Genomic DNA, 9,651 nt, shown 5'->3' with positions numbered 1-9,651 from the left:
TGCAATTGTCAATTCAATTTATAAACTTTAAATCAGAACAAATCAGTCTCCATACTTATTGACTTGAAATAACTCAATCATTGTAATATTTTGATCTACTGCAAGTCCTTTATATGATTCTGTGATTCAATAAATTACAAGGAATGAGTTATATTAAGTTAATGTTCAAAAACTAAATCAATAGTTGAAAAGAGTTTATAGGCTAAAATGTACATTCTTCCATTACTTTTGTAACAAATTTGTTATTAATATTATTGCTTTCAAACAATTATTGATAAAGGTATTTCAAGTACTAACATTAGGTAAGGCAGCAAGTGGTTCAAATCTCTATTAGAAGAAGTGCCAAAATTCAATAGATGACTATGCCTTGAATAAATTGTTTTCAATGCGAAGACACATGTATGCAATAAAAAAAATATGAATTAGGAGTCATTTTTATTGTTGGACTTTCTATGTAAGGTTTATTAGTGTTTAGAATTTGATTTTGGATCATATTTACCTTTAAACTCCTAAAATCCAACAACTCATTATTTTACCATTCACGCATCACTTGTTGACCTTATCTACCGAGCTGGACACATTTCATTGACTTTTTTTAAGCCACGTGGTGTCCGAGTAGATGCCCGATCAAAAATTAATAGAGTCACTTTTACTTTCAAAGTACTCACTTATGGGCTGTAAAGTTACCTTTGTTAATCCACATTTACACTTTTTATCATGATAATCAAGGAATTAACCCAGAAACATTACCAAGTTTGCAAAATCATATAAATAAGATCTTAAGTTTTTAAACTTTTAAAACAATATAAAATAATTTTCATAAACTAAAATTGGATGAAAATGTTTACGGCAGCATGGAATATCAAATTGCATTAAAGCATTTGCATTTTAATTTAAAAAAATGACAATTTAATATGGAGACACAAAGGTGTATCATGGCATTCCTCCCATATGCTGCAGCACATCTCTCGCTATGCATTGCATTGCGGTGTATTGCACAAAATTGACAACATTCTTGCTATCATTTGACAGTAATTGGGGTAAATCTTTGACGCACCTCATTTCTCTGTCTGATGCCAATTGAGGTAATATAAGTGTTTACAAAAAACTCTTTCAAAACTCTAGCTAATAGCATTAGTTTTACACACAAATCATTTTTCAATCAAAAAGTTGGACACTCAAATGCAAACCCACTCCTTTTTACTTTTAAAACACAACTAAGGTATCCAAGATTAATACCAAGTGTCATAAGCTCACCATTACCATTTGATCACACTTAATAGATTAAAGAGCACCTATGCAATACACCATAACACTCCCATAATATACATAATATATTTTCAATGCTCAACCCCTGATTTATGGTTAGGATGACTTGAAGATTTGCTATGTTTGGGGATGAAGATTTGAGCCAATGAATATTCTCTTTTATGGATTGAGTAGCAACCCTTGATTTGTGGTTATGATGCCTTAAAGATTTGCTAGGTTTAGGGGTAAAGATTTGAACTGAGGAGTACTCTCTTTTATGGATTGAGCAGCAACAAGGGATGGAAGAAGATGAGGGTATTTGGGTCTTTTTCTCAATTTTTGTTTAATCTGATTCTTGTTTTTTATTTAATCACATCCCATACCAAACATAACTTTATAACCCATTTTCGATATCGATCACATTCTCAATCTCATAAAACTTAATACTTTATACCAAACAAGGCTATAGTGTCTTGAACTTGATTTTGTTTTTTTATTTTTCCCTCAAATAAAAAAAATACTTATAAAAAACGTGTTCATTTGGATGCCACATGGCTAAAAAAAAGGCAACAATGAATCCACCTAAATAGATAACGGTCAACAAGATAAGTGTAAATGGTGGGACAATAAGGCCTTAAATTTTAACAGTTCAAGAATAAAAATAATATAAAATCAAGTCCAAGATACCTACAAACCCCGTGTAACAAGTTAAAAGGCTAAAAAGACTATTAATGCAAAAAATTATAGCATCAAGTCCCTTAGTCTTTTCCAGCGCATTAACTTCTCAATCTCTTAATTAAGTTAAGCTCTTGTAATGTCAATCGTTTGCTTTACGAGGGTCCTAGTTTGAGAATTTAGTCATGACGTGATTGTCATCATCTTCATTCTTCATCTACGCGTTAAAGATATATGGACATGGTTATAGCTAAAGCGTATAATAACATGCCCTTATTATTAATCTAGGCTGGATTTAGATAGTATTCCTTTTCGGGTTTATGCTTTAAAGGAGGTTATTCATGTGAAGATATGGATTGAGTTCATTAAAGTTTGTGGTGGCCGAGATCTCAGAAAGGTGAAACATGGCATCACTTAAGCTTGGAGTCTTGAATTTTTGATTCAACATAGAGCAATAGGCTAGGTGTTGGCGTTTTATTTGTTGTTTAGTTTAATTTAATTTTTTAAAAAAAGAATTATATGACTAATTAAAGTGTTCATAATCAATGCATGCATTCAAGTTATTAAAATAGCATGACTAGGCAAACACTGTAAATGCGTTTAAGGCAAACTTCAATCCCAGTAACTCACTATAATGTATATAGTTTAATAAATAGTTATTGAAAATAGTCCATTACTATTTGTGTAATTATTAGAGCACATAGCAACAATCAACCAATTAAATGTAACGTATTTAAATCAAAATAGTTAAAATTAAATTCATCTACTTGGCAAAAAAAAGGATCTATAATTCACATTAATCACTATTCGTGGAATGTTCAAATATCATTATTTCCATTGGGTTCAAATATACACAATAAAAAAAACTATAGTCTTTAAGGTTCAAGAGTACAATCTAAAGGAAACGAAGTGTTAGCAATTATCCCATTGACAGAATTTCAATAGGGATGGCACCCAACAATAAGCCGATCTAGTTAGTTTATTTTTCTCTTTAACTAATTGCTTTTTTAAAAAAAAAAAAAAAACCCATTTTGCTGATATCTATAGTTTTCTCATTTTTCAATTCAGTATCTGTATTTTTTTCTTTTAATTCCCTCCTTTAGATTTTCACCATCAAACCCATTAGCCCTTGTGCATTTTGAAATTAGCCGAGGGACTCACAGTACATAGACGATGTTAACTGTGGAGTTCTAAAATTATGAAACTTCAACAACCTAATAGGATTAGCCATTATAGTTGCCATTCACTTAACAACTTCAATTTGATCTTCATTCAATAGAAAGTGAGGGCGGTTAAGGATTTCAGCTCAACAAAGAGAGTGATTACAAAAATTAAGGATGCAAGTTCAATAGAAAGAGAATAGGCAACTCAATCTCATCTTCATGTGACAAGGCGATTCGATAATGTCTTGTGCAATTTTGGACAGTTCAAAACACATAAGTTTGTCTCTATTTTTAAAGTACATCTTTTTCAATCCATTGAATTCATGAAGGTTGCTTTCTTGTTTTGACTAGATTGTTTGATGCCCATATTAGATTAATACATGAAGGTTGCTTTCTTTTATTTTTGCTTAAAGCTTTGAACAGGGGTTTTATTATATCATATTATAGAGTCTCTGGCCATTTCTCCATTCTAATTGTGCTTTTATTTTTTGTTCTATATCATGTCGCTAGTGGAGTGAATGTCTAGGATAGCATTATACACACACATCTTTTATTTTGATTTTGTTGATACATTTAGTAAACATTTGAAAATTTTTCTCCTTGATTATGTCACTGACCTGTACTTTGTCATATATAACAACTATTTTTGAGACTTAGGAGTTGCTTCCTTTCTTGCATGATTGGTATTTCTCTTAGAAGATTTAAATTTTCTTAGAGAATTATTGCAAGTTTGGTGAATATATCCATTAATTTGATGATTGAAGTTAAAATTTGTTATGATACAGTGTTGCTATTAATTGAATTGTGTGAACGTCATATTTTGATCTTAAAGTTATAGTTTGTTACGATGTAATATTGATATTAACTAAATTGTGTGAACATCGTATTTTGTTCGTACATTTACAAAAATATAAACAAAAGTACAAAAATAGTTGTTTGGTCCTTTGATAGCATTTATTTTTAAATGTATTATTTTCATCTTTTTGATACCAAAAAGCCAACAAAAATGTAAAAACATAAAATTGAAATTTAATTTTTTTAGAGTTAGTTTTCAAAAAATATAGGAAAAATAAATATTAATTCTTTTTTAAGAATTATATTTGAAAAAAGTAATAAATATATAAAAAAATAAAATTTAATTATTTTAAAGGAATATTTTTCAAAAAAATAATAACAAAGAAGAGAATAAATTTAATGTGTCTTCAAGATCAATTTTGAAAAAAGAAGGAGAAAATCTTGCTTAAATCTTTAATTTTCTCTTCCAAATTATCTTAACAATCAAAAAATTATAAGAATTGACTCCTTGAAGATTAAATCCTTTTAAATTTGGTTGTTTTTCTTAAAAAAAACTATATTCTCAATTTAAAAGCAGATTTCTTTTTCAATCTAATTTCTAAAATTTACATATGAAAAACCTCAAAAACAATAAAATTTTTTATTAAAAACAATAATAAAGGAGAGTGAAACGCTCCTTAAACCTCCCTATCTCTAATTGACGCGCGCATAATGAGAGAGAAGGCTAGAGGCGGCTAAAAGACAGAGAAAGCAAGCAAGTGGGAGCATACGGATCATAAAGCAGGAAGAAATCGCTGGTGCATAAAGGAAGGGAAGGAAAATAATGGCAAGAGGCATGGGCATACTAGACTTAGAGAAGCAAATGGCGGTAAGTAATCATGCTTTTTGAAAAATCCACCCCTACAGTCTATACAAGGGCAATGAAGCAATTTAGAGAAGGGGGAGGTTAAAGTTTAAGGGAGTTCGAAGTGAAGGAGGTTTGAGTTTAGAAAGAGTCATAAAGAACGAAGAAGCCAAAATATCAAAGGAGTGTGGTCGAGCACTCTGAGTGGGAAGCTTTCAGAAGAGTTCAAGCTGGATCAAAAGAGAAAAAGAACAATAATAAGGACGTTTTGGGATCCATAGTTTCAATCAGGTAACATTGAGATTATGTCATCTCCTTTTATCTAAATTCATCAAGGAACATTGTATATTTTTTTTTCTTTCTAAATGATGGTGTGGACTAATCTAGATGGATGTTTTGGCATTAAAAATTCAATAATCTAATGTTTTTATACATAATCTAGAACACATTCGAGAGGTGTTTAACAAAAAGCCTGTAAGAATATTGTGGGTAATTTATGGGATTGGTTTTGGCTTGAAGCCATGTATATTGTGGCTATGATCTTACTAAAAGTTTGTTTGATCTGTAAAAAACTTATAAGGGAATACATGATCTTCATTTTCCAACAAAAAGAGCTTCAAAATAAGGTTAGATGTTTCGATTTTCTTCATCCAGATTTCAAGTTGTATTGTTGCAATTTATCTTTTTTTTTTCAAGCTGTAAACTATGTACATGCATTCTTGTTACTTCTAGTTTGAAAGAAAACCCCCGAATACAATTCTAGATACTGATCTAATTGTGTTTGACTTGGTTTTGATGCACTCCCGTGATAGTTTTGGTTCAAACATTGAAGAAAATATTGATTGTTAGACCAACCTAAATCTAATTCCCATCTCTTTCTTTTTTAAAGTTAAGGCATCAATGTGTTATTAATTTCTATTAGAAATAAATTGAGTGATTGACGATAATGTTGTTATGTGAATATCATTTTGATTTTAAAAGTTTGTATGCTGCTACCATTATTCTTATTGTTTCCTTTTTGAACTCCAGCAGAGCATTAAGCTAAATTTAGAAAAAAAAAACTGAAGAACGCATCCTCGAGTTGAGAGAAGAGTAAAATATCTCCATTACTTATTTATCCTGTGAGATTTTAAAAATCTCCGCAAGCATTTAGAATAATTACATATTATATAAATTAATAAGATTTTACAGATATGAGGATCAATCTTGTATATATTATTAATGAGTTCCAATGGCTCTTCGTTAAAATTAATTTTCTCTTTTTATAATTTAAATCAATAAAATATTTAAATCTCGTGTTAGATTTCAAAAATCTTCATGGAGACTTAAATTAATTGTATCATTGTGTGAGATAATAAGTTCTCGTAGATGTTATGATTCTTAATTTATATAATAAATAAACAAATGGATTTTGTAAACAATAATGCAATAAATATTTAAAAATAACTAATTAAATTAGTCATAATCATGTTTAGATGATTAGATCTTTTGATCAAATGAGATTTTTAAATCTCTATAAATCTTTAGGATAATCATATTATTGTGTAAGCTAATAAGGCTCGCAAGCATAACGATTATGATTTTTTATAAAAATATAAATTGTATATATACATGCATAATAAATTAGTTGAATTAAAAATATATAAATATTATATAATTCTTTTGCCATGTGAAATTTTTAATTCTCTACATACAATTAAAATAATTATATTATTATGTGAGTTAATAAGGTACTGCATGTAAAATAATTAAGATTTTACATAATATATGCTTAAGAATTAAAACAAATATAAATATATGCAATTAAAGAATTAATAAAGAAAATAAAATAAGTTAGTTGATTCCTTTCTTGTGTGATATTTTGAAATCTCCACAAGACATTTAGAATAATCATATTATCCTATGAGTAAATAAGGCTTCACAGGTATAATTGTTAAATTTTAAAAAAATGCTAACATTTTTTAAAACCTTTTCCTTTTGTTAGTTCAAAATTTCAAAAAAAATTAAGAAAATAATTGAAATTAAATTGCTTTTTGCAAGTTAAAACATACTCCCTCTGATTAAAAATGTAAGTCATTTTTAATTAAATATCACCCCTCAATAAAATAGTTACCTACTTTCAAATTAACACTATTTTTTTATATTTACCTCTATTAAATACCATATAATAAATATAAAGTCACTATTAATAAGGATGCTTTTAAAAAAAGGACAATGATTGTACCTCAAAAAATTAAAAATGCCTTACATTTTTAAATATCTAACTCCTCAGAAATGTCTTATATTTTTGAACGAGGAGAGTACATATCTAAATTTCATAAAATTATTTTATTTGCTAAATAGTAAGTTGCTTTTCAATTAATTTCTCTTCAAAATAATATATAATACAAATAAAATTTCTACCCGAATTACGTGGGTTTTGAATTTTGATTCCTCTAACAAGATACATAGACCCTAGACCCTAGTCTTAGGTCAAGTTCGTCTTGTAAATAAATAATATTTTTTCTTTCATATTTAAATTTAACTTTTATTTTTACTTTTTAGATTTATTTTATCTTAATAGGTGAATAATAAAAATAGTAGTTAAAATAATTTTAAAATGTCATACTAATTGCACAATTAACTAAGATAATTGTTTCATAGAACGGGTGTTGTGGGGTGCGTAAAACCTTCCACACTTACAATCAACTCCCGAACCTATATCTAATTATGAAGATTATCTTTATCACTTTTAGTTAGTTTCTTAAGATTTTTTCCTTAAAATCTTGGTGTGACTCCTTCTTTTGAGGCCGGCTTTTGCTAGCTTGAAGGGTGACTCTCTTCCTCTTTTCCCTCACAACGAATAGGTGACTGCATTACATAGCGGGCGTAACAAATTGGTTTTGTATTTGTTTTGGGGTTTGAATTTGTTTGGTTTGGTTTTGTTATTAGTAAATTTTACAGGAGACATGTAGCAAGCGAATAGGCATGTAAAACAAGCGAATGAGGGCATTGAGCAAGCAAAAGAGCATCTAGAGTAAGAGAATGGGAACTTTAAAGTGAAAGTTTGAGAGGTTGAAAAGCAATTTAAAGGACTTGAAGATTGTGGTGTTTACTATGACCATTGTGCATGTTTTTCTAGTGCAAAATGTCCAAGAATGTATTTTGTGAAATGGAACGACATAGGTAGATATATCAGTACTCTGTCTTCTATTGTATTTTTTGAAATGTAATTTAAGTGGATCGATGGACCACTTATGTAGTAAGTTAAGAAACCAATTTTTGTGGAATAAAGGAAGATTAGCATTGTCACTTTTGTTGTCCAATTAAGCTGGGTGCTGTCATTTTCTATTGTGCATGTTTTATTTTAAGATTAACATGTTGTGCATGCTCTATAATGCACAAAGTGGTACAGGTTTTCTATATATTGAGAACTTGCTTGGTGTCATGAATATTTTTACTAAAAAAATATAAAATAAGTATATTATAATATGAATTTGGTAACATATTTTGAGGTAAAAAAAATTGGACAGCATATGAAATCATATGTTTGTCATCACAAAAATAAACCAAAACTAGCATGGGCCTTAAAACCATATTTTTACTGTCACAAAAATAAAATCAAAACTAACTCACAGCTTAACTTGTCTTGACCTAGTGAAAAGAGGTTTTGAGTTAGTTTATAGATGGAATGACAACATGATGGAGCTTACTTTTCACGAGATTGGGCTTGCGGCAGTGGATTCCATCCTCCTTTTCTTCTCATCTCCACTTTCACATGGAAGCTATTACCTGTTAGTATATTAAATCAGAGAAACACAAGAAGTTCCAACAAAGCCAAAACCATGCCTGTCTTCTAATAATAATAGCAGGGCTGCTAAAAAAATTGGATACCCTTACCAACCACAATACAAGTCATTTTTTAGAAGTATATTTTGGTCTGAAATATAGAGTATTAAATAAATTTTATATTTTTTCTGTTTATACCCTTGCTCCTCCTCCTATTCATTGTATTTAAATACTCCATACTTAAAGATTATGCATGTGCTACCATGAAAACTCAAGAGTATAAATAAAAATATGTGGACATTAAAAACAATGTTTCAACTAATATTTTTCATAAATCATAAATTAATTAATTAATAATAATGAATATTATGATCAGGAGGGAGAAAACCAATGTTAATATTTTGTGCAGACTTAACTAATGAATAATCGTTAAAATTAATTTTTCAGTAAGTAAAACAACACAAAACATCCCAGATTCTCGAGATATTTATACTTGTCATTTTATTCTCAAGTTTCAACTGGTTATCATTTCTTCACTTCACTTTTCCACCAAGTGATGCCCATCGTGGGGATTATTTATTCATTATTTATTATTTTTGGAACGTCCCTTTCAACTTTCAGCTTTCATCCCTTGATTATTCCAAATCCAATCCATGGGTTTTTTCTGAGAAGAAAAGAAAAGAAATTCACGGGTGAAAGTTATTTTGCATGTATATTTCTTTCGAAATCTTTAATCAATTAAGTGATAATCAATTACTCTTTTTAGTTTCTATTATAAGACATCATCTCTGACCTCTTCATTGTAATTAGTAAAAATGATTAAATTATTAACCTTGTTTGAAAAAAATAAAATTTCAAATTTTTTCATATTTAAGTGAAAAAATAAATTTATAGGGAAAAACTATTTTTAGTCCCTACACCTTACTAGATTTTAGTATAGGTCTCTACAATTTATTTTTTGTATTTCAAGTTCCTACACCTTCTTTCGTCTACAATATTAGTTTTATATTTTTAGAAGAATGTTAGCATAGCTCAAACGGTATTAATAATGCTGATGTATCAATTAACATTATCAATTTGGTGCTTATATGTCAAATTGATGTTGGCATAAAAATTTTTAATAAATAAAAATTTTAAAAAAATATATATTGGATGAAA

This window comes from Prosopis cineraria, unplaced genomic scaffold (genome assembly GCF_029017545.1).
Source record: "Prosopis cineraria cultivar Desert tree isolate PC_DT_omini unplaced genomic scaffold, ASM2901754v1 PC696, whole genome shotgun sequence".
Classification (NCBI taxonomy): Eukaryota; Viridiplantae; Streptophyta; class Magnoliopsida; order Fabales; family Fabaceae; genus Prosopis; species Prosopis cineraria.
This window is presented reverse-complemented; position numbering follows the sequence as displayed.